The sequence below is a fragment of the Vipera ursinii genome, assembly GCF_947247035.1.
Source record: "Vipera ursinii genome assembly, chromosome: 1".
In the NCBI taxonomy this organism is placed as follows: Eukaryota; Metazoa; Chordata; class Lepidosauria; order Squamata; family Viperidae; genus Vipera; species Vipera ursinii.
In genome coordinates, this window is record NC_139512.1 from 84520630 (window position 1) to 84545974 (window position 25345).

Consider the following 25345-nt stretch of genomic DNA (forward strand, 5'->3'; position numbering starts at 1 on the left):
ATGTATATTTGAAATTCCTTTATAAATTCTAGATAATTTCTTTGGTTTCAGAAAATATAATGTAAATTTCAAGCTTTTTGACCATATATTTTCTGATTAATCTATCCTTATATTATAACAGCAATTCTTAGCCCTCTTTATCATACATTCCTTAACCTGTTCTTTCATTTCAAATTTCAACAAAATTATACATTTTAACAACTACATACTGCTAAATTGCATTTCAAATTATAGCTTACTTTGCTCCATACCATAAGTCTTTTTATTCATTTTAAATCATCTGATAACTTTAAATGGGAAAATCATTGACAACTATATCCTTCTTTCATTAGTTTCTCTTTTGATTTTATTTTCCCCTTAGTGAGTCTCCAATAGTTCCTAGTATGTTTACCAATTGTCTTTGATGTTGTTTCTCTTCTGTAAAGTGCTTGGTTTTTTCAGGCATAGACACATTATTCTCAATAAGGTACATCTAAAAATACATTTTTTAAAAAAATCCACATTAAATTTAACTTTATCATACCAGAAATATCCATGCTATCCAAACCTCAGGTCATGATTTAAATTCTAAAAGTCTTTCGTTTATCAGCAACTTTCATCCAAAACAAATTGTAAAATACAATTTCAAATTCAATAACCCAATCCTCTTTTCCTTGCATTTTGTAACTCTTTGTATTTAACTTGTGGTTTTTTTTCCATTGCCACACAGATTTAGGTGTATCCTTTTGCCATTGCATGAATGGTACATCCCTTGTCAAAACAAAAATACCATTCTAGGTAAAGTATTTATTTTTATTACTGTACAGAAATTCTCCCCAACAGTTATGATTTTTCCCATTTTAATATGTCCTTCTTAATTTTGTTCTCTATCTTAACATAATTATTTTGAAGCAACATACAATTTGTATTTGCGATAATAATAGCAATAGCACTTAGCCTTATATACCGCTCTATAGTGCTTTACAGCACTCTGAGCGATTTACAAATGTCAGCATATTACTTCCAACTATCCGGGTGCTCATTTTATCGGCCTAAGTATTTTATTTTTTCCTCAATCTTAAAACCAGTTTTCTCCATTTTTAATGTTCTCGTTCATATTTTAACATCTTTGTCTTCTGATCATTAATTTTAAAACTTGCTAGCATGCCAAAGTCTTTGATTTCCCCATTGATGTTTCTATGACATCTAACAGATCTTCCAAAATAACCTCTAGGTCATCAGCAAATGACATTAACATAAGTTTCTTTTTTAATCTTTACTCCCACAGTTTTTGTCTTATGCCTCCATTCAGTGCCTCCAAAACTAAAATAAATAAGACTGGAGTTAGCAGACATTCTTGTCTTGTCCTTTTTTGAACCTCACAAGGTTTTGTTAATTCTCCGTTAAGAATTATTTTTTGCATAAATAAATTGATCTATCCAACACATTTTGAATATTATCTCATGATTGTCTTTTAGGTAAGAACTCAAATTCAACTTTATGGATAAAGTCCTGTAAAATTATTTTCAATCTTTCAGCGAAAATAATTTTAAACAACATATAGTCATTATTCAATATTGGTCAATAATTTCTCATTAAAGTCAGCTCCTGGATCTCTTTAAGTATTAATGCTATATATATCCAGCTTTCAGGAATCTTTCCATTCTGTAACATTCATCATATATTTTAATGGTTTTAAAGGTTATAAACGTTCATCCTCAAAACATTTATAATAACAGGCCAGCAGACCATCTGGTTAGTTGTCTTTCCTGTTTTAATCCTTTTAATAGCTATAGAAACTTCCCTTACTGTTACAGATCCTTGCAAAATTTGTCTCTAATTCTCTGTAATCTTCAGTAAATTCTGTTTATATAAATATTCATCCACTTTTTCCAAGGAAATTTCTTGACCTTTCTGTAAAATAGAATAATATTGGTGGAACACTTGTTACATATTTTCATTATCTGTTATTACAGTATTTCCTTCCTGTCATTTTAGGGCCACTTTCTTTTCTTTTTCTTTCTGCAATTTATATGCCAAAATTTCCCCAGTTTATTTGCAAATTCAAGATGTATTTGTTTTGCATAATTCATCTTTACTTCCATCTTTCTCACTGTTAACATAAATAATTGCCTCTGTAAAAGCTTAATTTGCTGGGTAGTTGTCCTCTTTGGGGCTTATTTAACTCTTCCTTTTTAAAAAAAATCTCATCCTTTTGTACAAAAGTTTAACTGATAAACTGCCACTTTGGCTATCACCTCATGAAGCATTACATAAAACAGAGATGATATTGGAATGTAAATGGATGACATATTGAGACTTATTGATATTTGAAAAAGAGATAAAGACAAGAGAGCAGTTAGTAACAGAAGAATTTATTTGTGATTGGTTTAATTATAGAATTTTTGAAAGATTTAAATTTGATTTTAAAAGTTTTGTTTGAATTGGACATGACCACTTGATTTAAAATGTTACTCAAAATGAACCTAGAAAATGAATATGTTAAAGAATGTATGGTAAAATGGGGGGAAAAATTGGGTATGATATAACGCTAGATAAATGAATGTATGGACGAAATGGATGAAAATTTACATTAAATTATTGCTTGAAGTAACATTTTTATAAAATGTATCTTTGGTATTTGACCCCAGATAGACTAGCCAAAATGTATAAAGGGATTTCTAATAAGTGCTAGAAATGTAGTCAAAATCCAGGTTCATTTTATCAGCGTGGTGGTCTTGCAAATATGTGAAAATATACTGGATAAACAAAACAATGACAATGCAAAAATATTTAAGATACAAATATTAATGAAACCTGAAGCTTTTCTTTTAGATATGAGGGACAAACCAATTGTAAAACAATTTGGGGCACTATTCCTTCACATGGTAATGGCTGCGAGGATTGTACTTGCCAAACACTGGAAAGAAAAAGGGATGCCGACTGTTGAAGAATGAATTTTGAAATTGACTGAATTAGCAGAGATGGTGAAATTAACTGTTTTGATTAGAGATAATGTACTGGACAACTTTATAAGAGACTGGAAATCGTTTGTGGACTTTCTATGTGCTAAATAAAATAACAAATGGTTAACAGAAAGATTTGAAGATTAGTGTAATTTTAGCTCAATCTATTGACTGATATATATACATACACATACACATATATACATATACATACACACACACACACACACACACACATATATATACACATATATACATATATATGTAAAAGGGGAGGGGAGGAGAATGTACAGTTTGACAGTTAGAATAATTAACCAGTGGAACAACCTGCCTCCAGAAGTGGTGAATGCTCCAACATTGGAAGTTTTTAAGAGGAGACTGGACAGCCATTTGCCTGAAATCGTTTCCTGCCTGAGCATGGGGTTGGACTAGATGACCTCCAAGGTCCCTTCCAACTAATCATCATCATCATCATCATCATCATCATCATCATTATTATTATTATTATTATTATTAGTAGTAGTAGTAGTAGTAGTAGTAGTAGTAGTAGTAGTAGTAGTAGTATTGCTTTTTCTTTTTTTTCAGCACCAGCCAGAGTGGATCCTGCATGTTAAATGTTAAAATTATGTGATCACTTTTTCCTCTCTTTTTTTGTACACCATTTTTTTTGTTGTTGTTAGGGTTGAATGTATGTTTTGGTTTTGTTTCCTTTTCTTTCTTTGTTTTTCTGTTTTGTATTTTACTTTTTATGATAAAACAATAAATAATATGTTTAAAAATCTCACCCAAAATCTTTTGTATTTTCTCTTGCTTTATCTTTTTGAAATCATTTACAACTTCTTATAAAAGCTTCGCTTGCAGCCAAAACTGTTCATCTTTTTGTGTCTTTATTAAGATTATTTTCAAAAAATGCTTTTAGTTTCTTTTTGCAGTGCTCTCCTACCATTTTCTTTTGAAACAAATCTCATTCAATCTACATCTGAAAGAATCATTTTTTCCTTTAAAAGGTGAAGTCATTGAGTTATGGTCTGAGAAAGTCTCTTCTTGAAAAAGATCTGTTTTTCAGAAAATAAGTATATTCCTTTGAATCACCACTTTTTGTAGCTCCATGCATCAACAAGCTTCAAATTGTCCATTAAATCACAGAAAACCTTGGTAATTTGCCTCTTAATATTTTTCACGGAGGTTTTTTCTTTTTGTGAGGAAAATATCGCAATCTCCCAGAAAATGCCAATTTTCATTTAGAAAGTTCAATAGTTTATAAAAAATCCTTTATAAAATACAGTTTTATCTTCATTTAGGGCATAAATCCCAACATCTAAGTCTTAGTCCCTGTAGATTAATTTCCACCCCAATATATCTGCCATAATGATCAGTCAGTATACAGTAGTCTTCGGATATAGTTGGAGAAATTATACACACAATAACTCAATTTCCTTTTTTTCATTCCTGCTGAAATAATGTCTTCATCCACCTTTTTGTAGCTCAAATATTTTATATATTTTTTCCTAATATCATTTCTAGCTTTAACCCATTCTACTTCAGGGCAATATTTTTGTCCTTATAATTTTACAGCAATTTAAACTTTTTAAAACCCTACCAGTACAGCTTTTCAATCTGACTACTCTCCAAGGTTCATAAGTATTATTATTATGGGGTTTATTCATGGTTTCAAGTGAGATGATGTGTCATTGTAAACACAACTTTTCATAAATAAACTAGGAACTTTGTAATATGGATAATTCCTAATTAAGTTCCTGTCAAGTTAGAGCAGGACTGTTTGCAGTGATATTATCTTCTGAATTTGGCTTTCAGAAAGATCATAAATGTACTTTTCCCAGTGGAATTTAAAGGGCAACCAATTGAAAACTCCTATCTTAGAAAACAGGCATAAGAAAGACATTGCAAAATCATAATTTTTCCTTTCCCTCCACAGAAAAGCTCCCAGGCATGTAATATGTCAAAACAAACCCATACCCACCTAATGTTCTTATGTTTAACAATTTTGTCTGCAATCTAAATCACAGCCCTGTTGGAAAATTAAATATGCAATGCAGTCACAAAAAAACAGTATCACATTTAAAAAAAACTAAAGACAAACTACCAAATACTGTAAATGAAAAGGTCAGCATAGAAGCAATCTTATATCATGCAGATTCTCCATCACAAAGCTTTGGAGAGTTACATGCATTTATTACTTTTTTAAAAACGTATTTTCATACCTCCCTCTGCTAAGGCTCAGATTGCAATAAATCATACCATACCAGTTAATTTAAGTTGGTTGACTGATACCAATTGTATCCACAAAATACCCTATTAAATTCTATGCAACAACATAATTTTTCTTCAAAATAAGTGAAGGGAACATAAGCTATTGTTCAAAGAAACATAAGAGAAACAAAGGTGAGGGTTAAATTCGTGCAGGCATCTTGAGATGCTGAGTTGCCTCTGTGAGCAACACGTATTAGTGTAAGGATCAAAGGCCAGCAACTCATAGCCAGCAGGCCTTGTGCATCATTAGAGAACTGCTGTTGGATCCCACAGTGGGTACCATGTCCTTTTCTCATGATCCCAGGAAGCTTACTGTGGTGAAAGGGAAAACTGTAGATAAAGTTGATTCAGAGATGAAGCCTCCAGAAGCTGGGGAGCTCCATCAGTGGAGATTTTGTAAGAAAAAGCCAGACAGCCATTTGTCTGAAATGATACAGGGTTCCCTGCTTGAGCAGGGAGTTGGACTAGATGACCTCCACAGTCCCTTCCTACTCTGTCATTCTGTTATTCTGACCTTCATATTTCCTCCTTATTTAATGAAAATGGCACAATTCTTTCAGATGTAAATGTCAGCGTTATACAAAAAAAATCTATAGACATGTGAAAGAACTTTTATGGTGAAAAAAAATGTCATAATCAACTGATGATGTTCAGGTCTGTGTTCATTAAGCAAGAATGCAGTATGTCGTTTCATGGTTTTACAAGCAGATACATTTACCTTACTACCGGTATTGAGTGAGGGGAAAACAATAATTAGAAAAGAAGGGGAAAAAACACTATTCGTGCCTGATTATAGCAAAAACAATGTAATTCATATGGCTGAAGTTTATTAAGGTTCCCTAATATTTTTACAGCCTTTATTACAAAGGCAGAGAAATACTCATCAAGAGAGAAAAATGACGCCACTAGATTTCCCATTGAGATTCTGACAACATCCACTGAGCCATGAAGTTCTGGGTGGGAATTGTCTGGTCATAATTTCTTTGTTACAATATATTGTTTGCAATGGTAATTTTGTTACATTTTTTTATTTTGCTTTATTTTATGTTTTTATGTATTGTTAGCCACCTAGCTAGAGTCATTAGTATGAGAAGGGCAGCCCTATAAATTCAATAAACAAATTAAAAACATCCTTATAGTCATACCATGTTACAACCACAACAGCACAAGCTTTTAAATATGGGAGCTATATTTACTATGAAATTTCTTTTATTAAGCATCCAGATATCATAGGAGTTGGAACTACATTTTTTCTCCCAGAGTTTTTTTCCAATATTTCAAGAGAGTTATTTTTAAGTAAAACAGGAGGGCTATCGGATGTTTAACACTATTTCATTTACCCTCTTGAAACAGAAAATTGCACCACTGTTATTCAATGGTTTTCTAATAAATTCATATTTTCCAGTGCTTAATTTTAGAAAACTACATTCAGAGGCCACAATATAGAATCTTTGGATTCACACAGTGCTGATGGTTGCCTGCATGACTTAGTTCAGACTATGGCTTGATTTTTGCTTCAGCTTCCCCCATTCGGGCTTTCACTTGATGGCTCCCTAATTATACAGATTAGATTATAAATTTGCAGGGCACTGACAATCTGGCTGTTTCCCCAGGTATGTAGGTCATGGGGTGAATGAGCTTTGCTGCTACTGATGGTGAGCTAAAAGTTTATTCTTGGGCACCAGAGGGTTATATTTGGTGGATTTGTTTGTTTCAATCTTGTAAGATGCTCAGAGTCATTTGTCTGAGATGGACAGCTGTATAAATCTTTTCAAAATAAAATATTCATACAATACATTTAATATTACCAAACTGCTATTGTAGATAATTGTTAGTTTTTGGAGAAATATTGTTTACCGTCATTAGTCATGCCAACACAAATCACAAATCAGAAAGGATACACAAAGGAGAAAGAAAACAGGAATCTAAAACTTAGACTTACTTAAAGATGCTAAGAAGAACTCAAAGGGCTTCAGCAAAACTGTTCCAGTTTTGTCTCAGTCTTGTCTTAGAGGTAATTCATTCTACTACTGTAAAGTGTGTAAAATAGTGTAGTGACTGAATCCATGGAATTTTAAATAGAGCTTAATAAAAATATACACAGAGAACACCTATTGTACTGACCTTGAAATATATAAATTACAGTATATATAAATATATATATATCCACTAGGCACAGACATATTTGCTTCCTTGAAACGGAGATGGGCACCAGCCCCTAGAGTCAGAAACGACTAGCATGCATGTGCGGGGGAACCTTTACCTTTACTTTACCTTTAGAGTACTGAAGAAACTTGATAATGATAGTCTGACCTTTGACCCTCTATTCAATACATTTGTGAAATCCTAGAGTATAGGTAAATATCGGTTAATGGGAGAAGGGCATATGTCCATTATCTTTTAAAAAGGGGGGAAAAATACAATGTATTCTACCAGTTTCATATCATGGAAAAATTCTAGACATATCAAGCAACTGATTTCTCATAAAAAGTTATGGTTACTAGGAACGAGGGTGAACTTTCTAAGAACAAAACTTGTCAGACTAATCTTTCATTTTTAATGGGATAACTTCCTTTGTAGATCATGGAAAGTCATGAATATAATCAGTATACAGCGGGTCCACCCCTGCCTTGAAAACAATTGGTTCCTGATCAAGCTAAAATGAGGTCTTCATAAGGTCATCATTATAGTTCATTAATGTCTGAAGAAATGAGAGATGCTTATAAAAATGCTCATGACACAAATTTACATGAAATGGCTTCTATTCTAAAGTACAGAAACAAAGCAAAAAATTATCTTGAGGTTAGAAAAATTGGCTAAAAACACAGATAAAAAAATAATAAGACATGCAATTGCCTTCATTTATAAAAAAAAAGAAATGCACACACTAGTGTGTGTGTGTGCATGTATAGTATGGGGAATGTTTGACTTGGTAATACTATAGCATGTGTGAATACTTGTAGCTAAATATGAGTCATGCAATTTTAGGCTGCATTGACAGAAATACAGTTTGTACATAAATTACAGAAAGTAATCACAGAAGTTATGCATTCATTAGACCACATGTTGAATCTTGTGTAGAATTTTGAGTCCTACATATTTAAGAAAGTTGAAATTAAAACAGGTGTGGAGAGATACAGTAAAGATAATTCACAGATTTGAAACTAAGTCCTACTGTCTGGAGAAAGATTGAAGAAATAGTGTATGCTCAGTCTTGAAAAGAGCAGGCATAAATATATTGGCAACTCTTTACATAGCTGAAATGATGTTACACAGATGACTGGGGATGGGGATGATAGCGCTTTTCAAGTATCTGAAGAATCTCTGAAGAAAAATGAAGGACGTGGAAAATGGTCTTCAGGCACAGACAATTGAATGTAAGAGATATTTACTAAAATAAGAGCAATTTAATAGTTGGACCAGTGACTAAAGGAAGTAATGCAAACTCCTTCACTGGATGTATTCAAATAGAGATTGGACAACCATCCAATGGGGGATGCTTTCATCTCTATTCCTATACTGAGGAGGCAGTTGGATTCAAAGGCCTAAAATGATTCCTTATCTTTGATTCTAAAGCGTAGTGGTCTTATGCTTCAATTAGCATCTTAAGACAGATTCATTACTGAAGCAATTGAAAATTTGCCACCATGAGGATGACTGCAGCATTTATCATTGCACTAGCCCAGGTCACATAGTACGTTCTCTGAGTACCGTTTGAAAGATAGCAGGGATCTATCACGTACTGTACAGCAAATATATGATCCAGCTCCAAATAATAATTTAGATGTTGTCCACACATACTTTCTTTAGTGCAACACTGCAGTTGTTTATAGGCTGCATTCTAGTTGACAATGGAAAGAACATAGGGATACCACCTGAAGCCTGAAGAAGGTACTGGGTGTTTCCATCCTGAATTCTTGTGATGTACCAGAATTCCAGCCTGGTTCTTACATGCATGTGCAACACATAACTCATCTTCCCTTAATTACTGAGTATTTGGGTTTAGTGTTTGAAATGTTGTCAGTAAATATATTTTCTACAATTTACTGTTTCACTGAACATATTGAAGGAAATAGTTACACTTTACCATATATTCTTCAGGTTCTTTATAATCACAGCTCCTCCCTCATTATGATGTATACTCGGAGTCTAATTGTTCAGTGAAAAATATTGCTCAGACACTGCATAAACAATTTTAATTGGCTCAGGAGCCTAAAATGTGCTTTTTTGTTTGGCTGCCAAGGCTGCTTTCTCACTCACTAATTATGCTGAGCTCCGGCTTTTAAGCAAAAACAGGAAATAAAGCATCCATTACTCAAATGACAACTTTTCACCCAGCCTGCATTTCAACATCCATTGTGTAATTTCCTACTCTCAAGCTCAGTTAAGAGCTAAACATATTTTTTTAAAAAAGAAAAACACTAGTTGCCCCCATTTTGCAAGACCCCTGCCACAGTTTATGCTACCCATTAGTAGACTGCAGTGCTTGCAATTCTAGAAACACACTAAAGAGTTTTGCTGCACATCAGGCGGGCATCCATGCCACAGAAGTCATTATCTCTCCGTTTTGTTCCTGCTGCCTACCTCCTTTTTAATAAATAAGCACAGGACTCATTTCACCCTCTGGGCAAGACAACATGTAAAATTGCCCACTGGGACCACCAGTCAGTATCATTAAGGGATAAACTCTTTCCTTCTCAACAAATGGTCACTATGTGCATCGGTTTTTCTCAAAATAATGCCTCCCCCCCCCAAAAAATTTTTTTGCTCCACTTTATCTAACAGCAAAGGAGAAGATTATCAACTGCTTTACACAGATATTATCGAACAATTGTTCTCAAGGGAAGTCTTTGCTTTTGAAGTGAGAGCTTAGAACAGGAAGGAAGCAAGAAAGAAAACAGCTGTGGCCTCTTGGAAATGTATGGAGCCCTGAGGAATTTAGACAGATCTCCTCTCCTGGAGCAAATTGTAGATGGCTGCAAGGAGAGAATGACACAGCAAGCTCTGGATGACTTTGAGCAGCTGATCTGACCTTTGCAGAGGAGAATATTGCACAATAGTTCTAGCATGTCATTGTAGAATCCAGCACAACTGTTTCAATGTTCTTGGGGTTTTTTGACTCTATATCTAAATTATATTTTTAAAAGCTGCATTAATTAGTAAGAACTGGTGGGTGTGGTCGTTAAGAACCCAGGTTTTAGTCTTCCTTTAGACATGGAATCCAATCTTTGGGCCAATCTTTCACCACTCAAATCAGTCTCAGACTCTGTGACAGCCAGCTGAAAAATAAAACAGCTTGTTACATCTTGGATCAATGTCTTACTTTAAGAACTACAGGGACCCAGCTATCAAGCAGAACAATAGGAAGATCAACTGGTTTATACATAGTTGGTACCTGTGCTTCAACCACAAACAAGAAGAAACAATCACAAAGGAAATAAAGGGCTCCCAGAACAAATTGATTGAACTTTGCAAAAAAAATGCAATCATCAAACAAGCCTGTCTTGAGTTCAAATCTGTAGACTACAAATACCACAAAGCAAACCATATTTCTGAACCATTGGACTGAGGAATGCTGATTAGAAAACCTGCCCTTTAAATATACACATACAAAGACACACAAACACACACACATACAGAGAGAGAGATTGACCATTTATTAATTTATGTTTCAGTCTTAAAAATTAATAAATCACACATATTTTTAAATTGCAAAACTTCAAGTGTTTGGAAATAATACATGTAGTATAATGGACATAAATACATAATGGACATAAATAAAACACACAGCTTTTCAGATGTCTACTTTTTCAAGGAATGATAAAATTTCTTCCACACTTAAAATGTAAGGGCGTGCCAATGTGTAGATACCCAAAATGAAAGTATGCCTGAAGCTGCTGTTCCCCACAGGCTAAAATGTAACTGCAGAGGTATATTGGCTAAGGCTGTAACTAGCATCTGAAAATAGTTCTTTAGAGTTTTATCTTTGTTGTACATAAGATGTACACAATTTTTTTTTATAATAATCCACCATTGTATAGGGACAAGGAAATATTTTCTCTGCCATTTTTCTTATACTGTTATTGCAGTAACAATTAGAATCTGGAATTGTCATGACCTAGATTGTAAATGTGACTATACATACGTGACACCTGTGCATACGTATACACACAAAAACGTGCATAACAGTAGAATAGCCTGGCTCCTCCATGTATTATTTTCTTCCTTCTCTCACTACTTTTGCCAATAATACATCTACAAGTAGTCCTCAACTGATGACCACAATTGAGCCCAAAATTTATGTTGCTAAGTCAGAAATTTGTTAAGTGAGTTTTGCTCCATTTTACAAATTTTCTTCCCACATTTTAAGTAAATCACTGCAGCTGTTAAGTTAGTGACATGGTTTGTAAGTGAATCAGGGTTCCTGATTGACTTTGCATGTTTGCAAAAGGGGATCACATGTCCACAGGACACTGCAGCCATCATAAATATGAACCAGTGGTCAAATATTCGAATATAAATCACATGACCATGGGGATGATCCAAGAGTCATAAAGGTGAAAAATGGCCATAAGCCACTTTTTCAGTGCTGTTATAACTTGAATGGTCACTAAAGGAACTGCTATAAATCGAGGACTACCTGCATTAGGAGTTCTGGAGAAAAGGAGCATAGGATAATACAGTAGGCAGGAAGGCCATAGAATTAAATTGGAGCCAGAAATCAGAATCTTGTCAGCTATATAGTGGAAGTTTCAAATGATGACGGCACAGTATGAATCTAAAGTGGAATCTATGCACATCCAAAATAAGTCTGTGCTTATCCTGAAGACTTTATATTGAACACGCACAGTTCTTCTCATGTTAACTGAGACCTTAGTCGTCTTATGTGTGGACAGTTGCATTGCACTGTACATGCAGGTACCTTGAGGTCTATTGAGAGTGCCACAGCATGGGTAGTAATGGGCGCTTTATAGTACACCCCACATGATACCATGCTCCATGAATTGCACCGGTTGCCAGTGGCTTTTCAGTCCAATTCAAGGTACTGGTTACTAGTTCAAGGAAGAAGACTGGCTATGTGAGGTACCACCTATCTCTGCTAGATTGTGCAGACTAGGCGCATTTCAGGTCCCATCAATTAAATCTTATCCACATTCTCTAACCAGACATAGGAGGTGTGCTTTCTCTGTCGTGGCTCTTGCTCTCTGAAGCAGCATCCTTCAGATATTGGTATGACTGCACACTGATGATGTTCAAGAAATCTTTGGAAATAGGCTGTTCCCCCAGGTTTTGAATTAGGGTGGGATTGAGCCCATTTAGAACTCTTATCAATTTATATTGTGTGTGTGTGTGTGTGTGTGTGTGTGTGTGTGTGTGTGTGTGTGGAGGGGGTGTGTTCTGGATACCCTGAGTTTCGTTTATTTTATTTTTATTTTATTTTAATTCCATTTATATCCCGCCCTTCTCCGAAGACTCAGGGCGGCTTACAAACTTAGCAGTAGCCTTCATTCTATGTATATCCCTGCTTATTAGGGCTTTCACACACACCCCAAGCGGCATTATTACAAAGTCAGCTTATTTGCCCCCAACAATCTGGGTCCTCATTTTACCTACCTCGGAAGGATGGAAGGCTGAGTCAACCTTGAGCCTGGTGGGATGCGAACCTGCACTAATTGCAGGCAGCTGGTGTTACTTAAGGAGGCATTAGCCCACTGCTCCACCAAGGTTGTTGTTGTTGTTCTATTTTCATTGCTTTTAATCTTTGACGTTGCCCAGAGTTTGCCTCTTTATAACACACATAGCATTCTTAATATACCTATTTGCATTATATTTCACTCCTCACTTCAAATAATTGCTCTATTTTTAATTACAGATCATAATGATAACTAGATATGTATATTGTATTAGTCATCTTTAGATAAGAGTCTTTCTTTACCTAGGATAAATTAACAGTTCTAAATGGCAAAAAGCAAAACTCATCCAAAGGTGTACTGGCTGAAAAATCTGGCATATTTCATTTGGCCTGGCGGGAGGTGGACAAAACAGACTGGTCACAAATCTGAGTGCAGACAATCAGCGACTGCAGCAGTTAATATAATTTAATCATGAATAACAATCACAGCATTTTTTTTCTACAAGCTCCTAGTTTGCCTGCCTTCTCCAAAATAAAGTGAAAACTTTTAGTCACTGTTGTCTGGGAAAATATTAGGCATCAATATGTACATGACCAAACACATCTCTTCTGTAACAGCCACAAACAAATCTGGGTTCGATTATTATTCTTTTATTGTATTTGTATATCCACAGATATTCACATATTGAGATATAACAACAACAACAATAATAATAATAAAAAGTTGGAAGGGATCTTGGAGGTCATCTAGTCCAACCCCCTTCTAAGGCAGGAAACCCTATACCATTTCAGACAAGTGGCTGTCCAGTCTCTTCTTAAAAACTTCCAGTGTTGGAGCATTCACCGCTTCTGGAAGCAGGTTGTTCCACTGGTTAGTTGTTCTAACTGTCAGGAAGTTTCTCCTTAGTTCTAGGTTGCTTCTCTCCTTGATTAGTTTCCATCCATTGCTTCTTGTCCTACCTTCAGGCGCTTTGGAGAATAGCTTGACTCCCTCCTCTTTGTGGTAGCCCCTGAGATATTGGAACACTGCTATCATGTCACCCCTATGCCTTCTCTTCATTATCTTCATTATTATTCTCCTTTGTTTGTATGGTCATGTTAACAATTGCGTATAGTTACAAAATAGAATATAGCATCACCTTGAACATCTATTATATTGCTTTTACTGCTGTTTTTATTCCTAAGCAGTTTAAAAAAAATGCTGTTGTTAACCTTGCAAACTCACTTTGCTGACAAATAGCCTGAAGCATATTGCACCAGGATAATTTAATAATAAACACGTGAACTAATTGATTAGGCTAAGATCTCTTGGGGACATGAGACCATCCCTAACTCTTCAAGGAAGGAACCCCAGGAGTGGACTACCCACAAACCTATTCTCACAGCATATTTAACCCAGTTGACCACAGCCAATCAAATCATCTTACCAATGTTTCTGGCCTGATGACATCACATGAACTGTGTCAAAATTCATCATTTTGGAATACAGACTCCTCATCCACTCTGTCCACAAAATTCCTAATACTCCTTCATCATTGGCGGCAATAAGAGAGCCTCGAGATGGAGATTATTTGCTGCTGCCAGCCAGTAAACTCTGTAATGGAGAGTTGCTTTTTTAACCTCTCCCCTCTTCTTTTTTGGAGGTTTTAGTTGACAAAATGGTTTAATTGAATGGCTTTAGTTATTCCTTCAGCATGACTGAAGTTCATTTAACCCAGTAAATGTGTGTTTTGGCTTTTCCTTGACCCCATTTGGTGTTCCCATAATAATACATCAACCTGTGTGCATCAAAAAGCAATTTGATGTCTGGCATTACAACTGGTTCATCTTCTATTGGGGACTGCTTTCTGCAAAGCTGTGAAGACTCTTTTGTTTGTACAGATTGTTCTTGACTTTTCATGCCATTTTTTATGTGATACAATGATGATGTTACTGTTTTTCAATGTGCTATTTGGTTATACTTACATTGGATGTATGTGATTTATGGTTTTAGTTCTGTATTTTTAACTTCTCAGAGTCTTGGGAATTGGATGGTGCATATGTTTATGTAATTGTCAAATAAACAGCCTCCTTTCAAGATAAGACTTTTGTATTTTATTTATTATGATTCTTAAATTAGAATGTCAACATAAGGCAATCCAATCCTATTAGAAAGACCGGCAGATCTTTGCACATAGAAAACTAACATATGAAGGAGAATGACCTGTCACAATCCTATCTCAGAAATAATTACTTATGAAACTTGAAATAATAATACAGTATTCCAGCATAAAGAAGCAAGTTCTTATTTACAAAGCTTGTCCTGTGAAGTATTTAGAAATGCCATGAGAAATTTCAGCAGTTTTATTTGAACAGTTACCTGTTTTTTCCTGAAAGATGCATCCATAAAAAGCCCCTAATCCCAGCAGTATTTTTTCCCAAAGGGTGGGAATATTAATATTATTTTCTTTCCTCATCGCTTCCAATCTGTAATCTTTTCTGGCCAATCAAAACATGTCATTATTCATGCAATGGTAAAATAATAGCCTAGGTGACAAGGTAAACTATATTTATCTCAGCTAGGAAACTCAGGCTACTATAAACAAGATCGTAAATATGCAGATTGGAGTATGCAAGGGGCAAAAGTGGCTTGTCACCTAAAAATTTCTTTATATGGCACCAATTATGATTAGTATGAACCAGCTGTATTGTATATGTTCTTCCCCATAATTGTCATATCTGGTCCTAAATTAACATCAGAGACTATCCAGTTGAAGCTGCCAACTTAGAATGTATATTGTATATACCTAATTAGAGGTTTATTTAGTCTTACTGAAGAGGCTAGAAATCAGAAACTTCCTTTCTTGTATCACAATATTTGCAAATGAATGGTATAGAGAGCGACATGTGTTAAAATGGGCCCTTTTTAAAGGAAAGTCAAACAAGAGTAGAAGTAAGTAAATTATGTTGAATGAGTGGTTTTAGTTCTAAATTTGAGAAGATTTGAATTAGAAAGTAATAAATCAATGAAGTGAAATTTAATTTCCTCACTGGTTTCATTTAATGAAGAATGGGAAATAATTGAGTAGGAATAAGGCATGGAGTTGCTAAAAACAGAATTTGGGGTTTGCTAGGAAATCCTAGTCTGTTTACTCTATGAAAAATTGTGATAAATCTTCTAATAAATCCTAATAAGTGCACAATAACATTGACTTTTTATATTCATTTCTTCAAACATGGTTTCTTTGGGACTAGTGATTTTCCAAATACAAGTCTGGATATTCTTTCTCTGATTTTTGGATACTGCCAATTTCTTATACAAAGCTATTGGCTAAAAAGTTGTGGAAAAGATAACTAATGCTTTTAAGGATTTTTGTGATGGATGCCTAAAATAATGGAGTATGTTTTATCATGAGATGTGGTGCTAGCTACCAGCTTGGCTGTCTTCAATATAGGGTGGGACCAATTTTTTTGAAAAGAATGAAGGTCATTAGCCATGATGGCAACGTTACTGCCTCTGAAAGCCATCTGCTGGGAGACTATTGGGCTTCCTTGTGCAGTTTATTGACCACTGTGAGAACAAGCTAATGGGTTAGATGGATCAGGGATCCAATCTAGGGCACTGCTTATGATCTATGAAACCAGCTAGAAATACAGATTCAAATCTTGTTTCCAGTGGTTGTTCCAAGTATTGCTATTCCAACTATAAAGCTCATTGAGCCCTGAATGGTGGAGAAATTCATTGTTTTAGTAATGTTTATGCTTAAAATATGATTTCTAGGTTTTAAATTGAGTTTAATTTTTTTTTCTAATCAGCCAATTTGAGTGTCATTTCTGGAAAAGACAAGATATATATCCAGTAAATAAAACAAGCAATAAAATAAAATAAAATAGATCACTCCCATATTACCTTCTTAAACCCTTAAAAGGCAAACAATATTCTCCCTCTTAAAAAGCAGAAATGTATGTCCATTCAGTCTGTATTTTAAATTGTAAAAAGATATATTTATTTGAAGGTTACAAAACTGAAGTACAGTAGTTCTAAATCAAAGTGTGAAATTGGTTGATTAACAGGTTTATTTTACAAAAGGTTGTTGACGGAAGGCAATGAACTGTTTGTTTTACTTAAATTCTGCATCACTGCTCAGCTATTAGGATTGTTTAAGGAATATCACAACATATTAAGTGACCTAATCTAAACATGTGAATACACAATTTAAAAACCTAAAATTTAAGTCTACTGGTATAACATTTCAGATTTCCCAAAACTTATTAAATATGAGTAGAGTAAGTAAATGCTGATATCAATGTGATGTCCATGAAGATGTTTTTTCTCATTGTGTAGCAATCATATCTGAGAAAACTGCCTATTCTTGCTAAGTTTTGTAATAATAAAAGAATATTTCTTGGGAGGTGGCAAATTCATTATGCAGTGTTACTGCACGGTGGCATCAATCTGTAATCTTTTTTGTTATCTCTTGTATAAAAGATATATCCTATCACTAAACCTAACATCATCTTTCTTATGCTGAACATATGAATCTAACATTCTAAAACAGTCTTTTTTATTTTAAAAACTCTGGAAACCATTATATGCCACTGCTTGATCTAGCTCACCATTTTCTGTTCTTTCTGGCAGTATAGCTCCAGGGCTTTGGAGCAATGCTGGAAATTAAATGTAGAATTCTTCTAAGTTTTTGGCTTGGAAAACTTTTCTTTTATCAGAAGTATGTTATGTATTGCCCATTGTAATCCAATTTGATCTTATATTTTTTAATATGCTAATAAAGATGTTAGACTTTTTAGGAAAAAATCTCTCTCATTGTTCCAAATATTTAATAAGACGGAATCATGCGGTGTCCCAAATGTGCTTTTCAAAAGACAACTAGATTTTCTTGGGTTTTTTTTTTACTGAACACATTTTCCTTCCCATCCAAGAAGCTTCTTCAGTTCTAAAGAAGCTTCTTGGATGAGAAGTGAAAACTTTTCAAGGAAACAAAAACCCAACAAAGTCAGGTTGCCTTTTGAAAAGTAGCTCTAGGACAGGGGTCGGCAACCTTAAACACTCAAAGAGCCACTTGGACACTGGAAGCCACAAAACCCGCATGCACACGCGAGTGGGGGAGCTTGATTGAAGAGTTTAATTAAAAAGAAATAGAGGCTGCTGTGCATGAGTTCTCTCTCTCTCTCTCTCTTTCTCTCTCTCTCTCTCTCTCTCCCTCCCTCCCTCCCTCTCTCTAATCTTCTGCTCACCTGGCAAGCTTGCTTCACGCTGTTCTCCAACAAGCTGAGTGACACACATTCTTATTGGGCTGGCTCTCCTGCCTTTGGTCTGCCAGTCCTCTTCCAACACTCAGTGTGTGTGTGTTTGTGTGTGTGTGTGTGTGTGAGAGAGAGAGAGAGAGAGAGAGAGAGAGAGCTGCTCCTTTCTGCTGCTTCCTGCTTCCTGCTGAGACACAGCAAAGGCAGGAACCCCGCCCAATAAGCTTGTCAGCTTGTCGGAGAACAGCGTGAGGCCACTCTCTTTTTTTTTACACACACACACACACAGAGAGAGAGAGAGAGAGAGAGAGAAGGGAAGCGCAAGTGCCTCTCTCTGTCTCTATCTCTGCAGATGGCAGAGGACGACTGGGAGCTGCAGGAGAAGGCTGAAAAAGCCGCATGCAGCTCCAGAGCCGTGGGTTGCCGACCTGTGCTCTAGGACAAACATGTCTTGGATGATTGAGAATCTCCACAGACATTTAGCCAGGACAATGCCCTGTTCACAAACTAATGTTATAGCACCAAATTAAAAAATTACCTCATGCTGAAGAACACTTTATTCAGCATGACATAACTTCTATCCCAACAATGTATCTTGAGGCACTTGAATAGTCTTGCTGTCTGGTTCTGCAGATGTACAGTCTCAGTTTAAACCCATAGGGTTATGAAAGATCAGGTGTACTAAAAAAAAGTCCCCCTACAGACATGATTGATCATTTTATGCATTGTGTTTACAGCAAAGGAATAGCAGCGCAGCTCCACCTCACTTGGATGAGGAAAGAAGTTTCTAGGCCACACTCATGAGAACTTTGCTGAACTTTATTTCCTTGACAAAACAGTCCTTTCTTGGATACTGGAATAAAAATTATATTGTAAATGATTCTAGCAAGGATTTATCTTATGTTACCTGGATTTTTTTTATCACCAGTGTAGCAAAAGGAATAGCAACACTGTGTATTTTTCACATGTTTAATATAACTTCAAAACAAGTCACAGGATGCAAAATTGAAGGACACTCCGAGAAAACTAGAACAGTAGAGGAATAGTAAAGACTACTTTAAATCAAGTTTGTTTCCTGGAAAATGTATGGACACATTCATGATGCCCTTGGCAACAAAATATGGAATGATTAGGCATTGTCTTCTTATGGGACATTTTAAAAATTGCCCCACAGCTCTGGGACTTTGATACTTGGACCAAGTACTAACAGGTCCAATCCTGCACACATTTTCTGGATCATCCAAAGCCAGCTGGGTGCTGCCACCTGCTGTAGGAAGCTTAATTTTACCAACATCCAAAAAGCAAAACTTCAGACATTCTCACCAAAGGAACAATTCAGAAGTGTCATCATCTAGTCAGTAAATTTTTAAAAAGTGCTTTCATTCATTCTTCAGAACTATAAAATACTTCTGAATGAAAAATGCAACATCTGCATCTCTTTTATTCTTATAACAGTGATGGAGAAGCAGCTACTATATTTTGTGAATGATGCGTGGCCTACACCAGGGGTCCCGAATCCCCGGTCCATGGACCAGTACCAGGCCACAGCATGCCAGCAACCTGTCCACACAAACAAGCAAAGCCCCATCTGCAGGATGCAGACAACACACAAAACCACGCGCCCTCTGGTCTGCGGAAAAACCTCTCCATGGAACCGGTCCCTGGTACCCAGAAGGTTGGGGACCTCTGACCTACACAGTGTCTTTGTGTGACAAGAACTAACTTTTTTATCACTCTATTTTGATGAAAATAAAATGGAAAACTATATTGTACATATTTATTTAATTTTTTATTTTATTTTTATTCCATTTATATCCCACCCTTCTCCGAAGACTCAGGGCGGCTTACAAGCTTAGCAGTAGCCTTCATTCTATGTATATGCCTGCTTATTAGGGCTTTCACACACACCCAAGTGGCATTATTACAAAGTCAGCTTATTGCCCCCAACAATCTGGGTCCTCATTTTACCTACCTCGGAAGGATGGAAGGCTGAGTCAACCTTGAGCCTGGTGGGATGCGAACCTGCACTAATTGCAGGCAGCTGGAATGTGAATGAACGTTTTAGGAAGATTTTTGCTTTTTTCTGTGTTCTTTTATATTTTTCCCGGTCCCACTAATCTTACTACTTTAACCTACTAAATTGACTAACTAATTTAATTATTGTAAACTTAAAATTTGAGTGTACATCTAGGATGCCACTCAAATGCAAAGTGTGTTTTTTGGATAGAAAAAAAGATTACTCATCCTTTTCTGCAGTTAATGATTTGTAACGGTTTATACAAAGTGGATGGTAAATTTGAAGGAAATCCCTATTCTGTCCACATCAACAGAAACCACTTTGTAGCATCACAGCTTTGCACTGAAAGAACATTTTGCCAATTTAGACCAGAGAGTGCCAATTAGGACAAGAATAATGATTTGTTGATCTGAAGGCAAGGTAAATGCAGCTTGAACTATCTTCCTCGAAATATCTATTTGAGATACTTTGATCTAACATACAGGGAACTTATTCGATAGTGACGTATTTTGTAAAGTAAGTCTCACATTAATATGTCAAATATATTCTCAGTGCTGACCTCCTGTAATGAAAAACATAGTAGGTTAAACAAAACAAAAGAACCATAGAAAAGATGCTACACTGAAATAAACACAAACCACATAACTTAATACTATACACTCACAGTAACATTTTCAGGGCCCTTTATCCTAAGTGTTATTGGGTACATTTTCATTTAAGGTTTTGGGAGAAGCAATTGCAACGGACTTGCCGTGGTTTTTGGGGGATAAATGTGCAGGTGGCTATTAATTAAAAAAGGACAGAAAGCAAAGCAAAACACATGCATCTCTTTTGCTGGCTGTGGTGACCAGGAAGAGTATCACAGGAAGACATCTGTGAAAGGCCCGCCTATCAGTAGCCTGTCTATGGGGCATACAGGAAGTCAGGCACACAGGAAGTCAAGTAGAGGTGATTGATGCCTAGCCAATTGCATTGTCAAACAACTTTGTATTCCTGTTATGCCCTTAACCTTGTCTGTTTGTCCCTTAAGGGGAAAAAGAAATGTGCTTTCTTTTGGAAATCAACCTTCATTATTTTTTGTGGAATGCAAAGTATGTGAGCAGACAGACTGATGAATGACAAATTTGGGTTTATTTTCCTTAGGGTGTGGTTTCAGGATATGCATCTGGAACGCCAATATTTTCTTTAAAATGCTGCCGTGCACTTTATCTGAGATGAAAAATTTCAGCTGTTAGAAGGCCATCAGGAATAAATTATATCAAATATAAACGAGTGAATTCTGAGCAGAGGGGGATGAATGCTCAGAAAAAGAAGGAAAATTGTAGGTCTACAAAAAGTGAGGCAACAATTTGAATCAATATGACCAGATTACCAGAGCAACCCAAAACACCACCTAATACTTTCATGACTAATATTCAGCTTCTTACGGGTTTTTTTTGGATGTATTAACAGCATGCAGGGTCAAGGAATACTGCAACTGAAACTTTCGCTCCTAAGCATTATGTATTATTTTCACTGATTAATACACAGAAACAAATACACATGGCTTTGGACCATGGAATTTCCTCTTAGATATTAGAATAAATTGCCATCAATAGGCCAACATTCCAAAATTGAAATATCTGGTATATAACTGAAGTGGCAGATAATAAATTATAGATGTTTTAAAACTTATACTAATGACATTGTTATCATCTTCTAACCAAATAGATTCTGGTGGTAATTATTTTTGACAATGCAGTTTTTATGGTAGCAAATATGAGAAGATAAGCTGTGCTTCTTTCATTTTGCATTTTGGTTTATACCCATTTATGTTCTTTATGATTTTTCCCATGTTTCACCAAAAAAAGGGATAATTGCTACATAGTACAGTATATGGAAGGGGACGCGGTGGCTCAGTGGGTTAGGACGCTGAGCTTGTCGATCAGAAGGTCGGCAGTTTGGTGGGTCGAATCCCGAGTGCCATGTAACAGAGTGAGCACCTGTTACTCGTCCCAGCTTCTGCCAACCTAGCAGTTCGAAAGCACATAAAAAATGCAAGTAGAAAAATAGGGACCACTACGGTGGGAAGGTAACAGCGTTCCGTGCGCCTTTGGCGTCTAGTCATGCCGGCCACATGACCACGGAGACATCCTCGGACAAGCGCTGGCTCTTCGGCTTTGAAACGGAGATGAGCACCGGCCCCTAGAATCGGAAACGACTAGCACGCATGTGCGGGGGAACCTTTACCTTTACCTTACAGTATATGGATGAAGTATATTAAGCATAGTATGAGGGTGGGCTGTATGTGTACGGGTGCATATTTATCTTTCTTTAGTTAAAGTTATTAAATATGTGATGTACTTTTTATTGTATTATAAACAAGGTAAACTTTCTCCATCTTACATTGATCATAAATCAAAGAGAATTTTGCACTCACAAAAAAGGAAGTGTTACAATATGCATATTACCTAAATATAAATCAATGCCTACAGTTATCTGACTTCTAAACTGAAAAAAAAATCACTTATTTATCTGGAAAGGGAAGGAATGAGGTAAGCAGAATCTCTGTTCAACTGTTTCAGTCCAGGTGCTAGTTTTCATTTCTGACCACCAATTTGCAGATTGCTTCTTTCTATTCTGTTTTGAGGTTGTGGACTGAAAATCCAAACAAGAGAGAGTGACCCACCCATGTTCAGTTGAAGTGAAGCACAGTGTGGCTCCTTTGGACAATGAACCCACCACAAACAATAGCCTCTCAGCCCAGAACCATTAAGATGGGAGAGAGTCGCTGGAGCCAGAGGTTTTATGGAAGTTGGTGGTTAATATATTCAGGACTGTGTTGGACAAAGAAAAAGAAATAAGGCTGAGGAATACAAAAGTGTTCCTGGAACACAATTTTAAATTTTAAAATTAAAAGCTAGTTTAATGCTGTAATAACTCACATAGGTATTGGTTTCTCAGAGTCTATTTGTTTACCTACAAGAACATCCCAGATTGTGCCATGAAAATTAATTGGTAAAGCCACTAATTTTAAGCAGACTTTTGTGAGAGTTTGAGGAAGCAAAATAAGGGCAACCTGGAAGCATTTTCTGCGTAGAGCTTAACCAGTTACCCCACCCTTTAAAGCAGTGGTGGGATTCAGCTGGTTCACACCAGTTCAGCATAACCGGTAGTTAATTTTTTGTTGCCCGGGCCCAGAACGGATTTATGGAAGTGGCATCCACACAGAGAACCAGTTGTTCATATATTTCACTGCTTTAAAGGCTCCTGTTGTGATTCAGGGTCAGCCTGTGTGTTCGGCAGTTGGGTCGGACGATTCAGAGGAGGAGGAGGGGGGTGTGGGAGAGGTTGCTGAGGGTGTTGGAGAGCTTGCTGATGAGAGCCCTCAGCCAGGCCCCTCCCACCTGGTTATGACACAGACCCAGCTGTGTGAGCCTGAGAGCGTGGATGAAGATGACCCACAGCTGGCCCTGTTCAAGGACGCCCGACGCAGGAGGCAGTCAATCAGGAGTAAACAGAGGAAGGCAATGGGGCACCTCGGAAGGAGGCAGAGAGAAGCCACGCCCTGAACTGTTTAAAAGGAGAATGCGTGGGAGGGCTGGTTTGCTGAAGGCAAGCGCTTGAATAGCTTCTGTTTCATGGTTCGTGTCTTGTTTTGCTCTGTTTGCTTTTGTGTCCATAAATTTGGCAGGCTTAGTTCCAGCCTCTTGTAAAGGGGTTGTCCCTGCCTTATCTGCAGGGCCGGTAGTAGGCTGGTACAGAACAGCTCCTGCTTCAAAGGGCTAGGAGGGTACCTCCGTATCATCAGGTTACCACCAAGCTGGCTTATGCCCCTAGAGATTGAAAAGGGGGGGGGGGAAACTAGAAAAAATATTTTAGTTCTGCATACAATATACGTAGGCTAAAGGAGGAAACTTTTTTTGTCCAACTACAGTTGTTTCATGAAATATGGAAGAGAAAATAAACTATTCTGTTAGTCTTCAGATATTAAAAAAACTAACTTTAGATTCTGGCTATTTATTCATTTAATGAAATTTACGTAGCTGCCTGTCTCACCAGAAGCTACCCGCTAGAAGTGGGCTATAAGTTCAGTATTACAGTTCTGGCTGTGTCTTTTAGTACAGAAAAAATTGTGCACTCCAAAGTACATTAAAGTCTATTTCAAGACATCATATTAGGTACAAATATTATATCTTCTTCTCATTCTGCATTCTTCAAGCAGGTTCAGGACAGTTTGATAAAAGATGTACTGCTGAGAATTTGAAAGGTTTGCCTAAAAAAAATATGTAAACCGAAGAATACTACCTTTTATATATGTTAGTCCCAAGGTTTGCATTCTGGTCTTTTTCCTCCTGCTTTTTCAAGTCAACAGCTGTAAAATTACTCATTTCCTGGCCTTGAACATTTGTGCCATCTGTCCCTTGCTTACAAAATGGCCTTATCTGACATAACAATCCAAGATTCTTCACCAGCTGCAACATAGTTTGTATGTGAAGAAATATAAAAAGCATATAATCTAAGGACAAATATGCCAACATTTGGCCATCTGAAACCAGGTTAACAGCAAAAACAAACAAAAATAGCCTCTACCAAGGATCTGGACAGGAAAAGACTCATCAATATAATTTTGTAAAAAATGGGAGTAGCAAAAATTGTTAAATAAATTAAGCCAATATAGAAATAAGGAACAACATGATAAATATTTTTATTTTTAAGTGTATTTTCTTGATATTAAGGCTAAAAACCAGAACTGATTAAAATCCAAGGCTTTCTTAAATACAACAGAAAAAGAATGATCAAAATTCTGTTCTAATCATGACACATCCATTAGGATAGACTATCAACAGTAAAAGAGCCATCAATCAAGAAATACACAACAAACTAGCACAAATGCCTTGGTAAAGATCAGAATCATGCAGACAATGTTTTCTCTAGGATACACTGTGGATGTAAAACTTTGACTTTGAAGAAGTAGGAGAGGAACAATATCAACACCGCTGAACTTTGATATTGGAAAAGACACCTGAGAATTCTATGAGTAGCCAAGCCAATCAAACAAATGGATCACCAATCCACCACACAGAGCGGACTATCTGGACCTGTACCAGTCCGGTTCAGGCCTGGCTACAACACAGAAACAGCACTGGTCACACTGGTAGATGATCTCTGGTGGGCCCGGGACAGGGGTTGCTCCTCTGTCCTGGTCCTACTTGACCTCTCAGTGGCTTTTGATACCATTGACCATGGTATCTTGCT

The 25345-nt window shown here is 36.3% G+C and overlaps 1 long non-coding RNA gene across 1 annotated transcript in view; it reads right to left on the reverse strand.

Moving 5' to 3' along the window:
• Nucleotides 1-1478: 1478 nt before the first annotated feature.
• Nucleotides 1479-25345, reverse strand: part of LOC310647290 — a 66214-nt gene continuing 42347 nt past the window's right edge. Inside the window, exons 2-3 of the long non-coding RNA XR_014493854.1 lie at nt 4927-4974; nt 1479-1893 (exon numbers count right to left, since the gene is read on the reverse strand). This is a non-coding gene — a long non-coding RNA (uncharacterized lncRNA). The remainder of the gene's footprint in view (nt 1894-4926; nt 4975-25345) is intronic.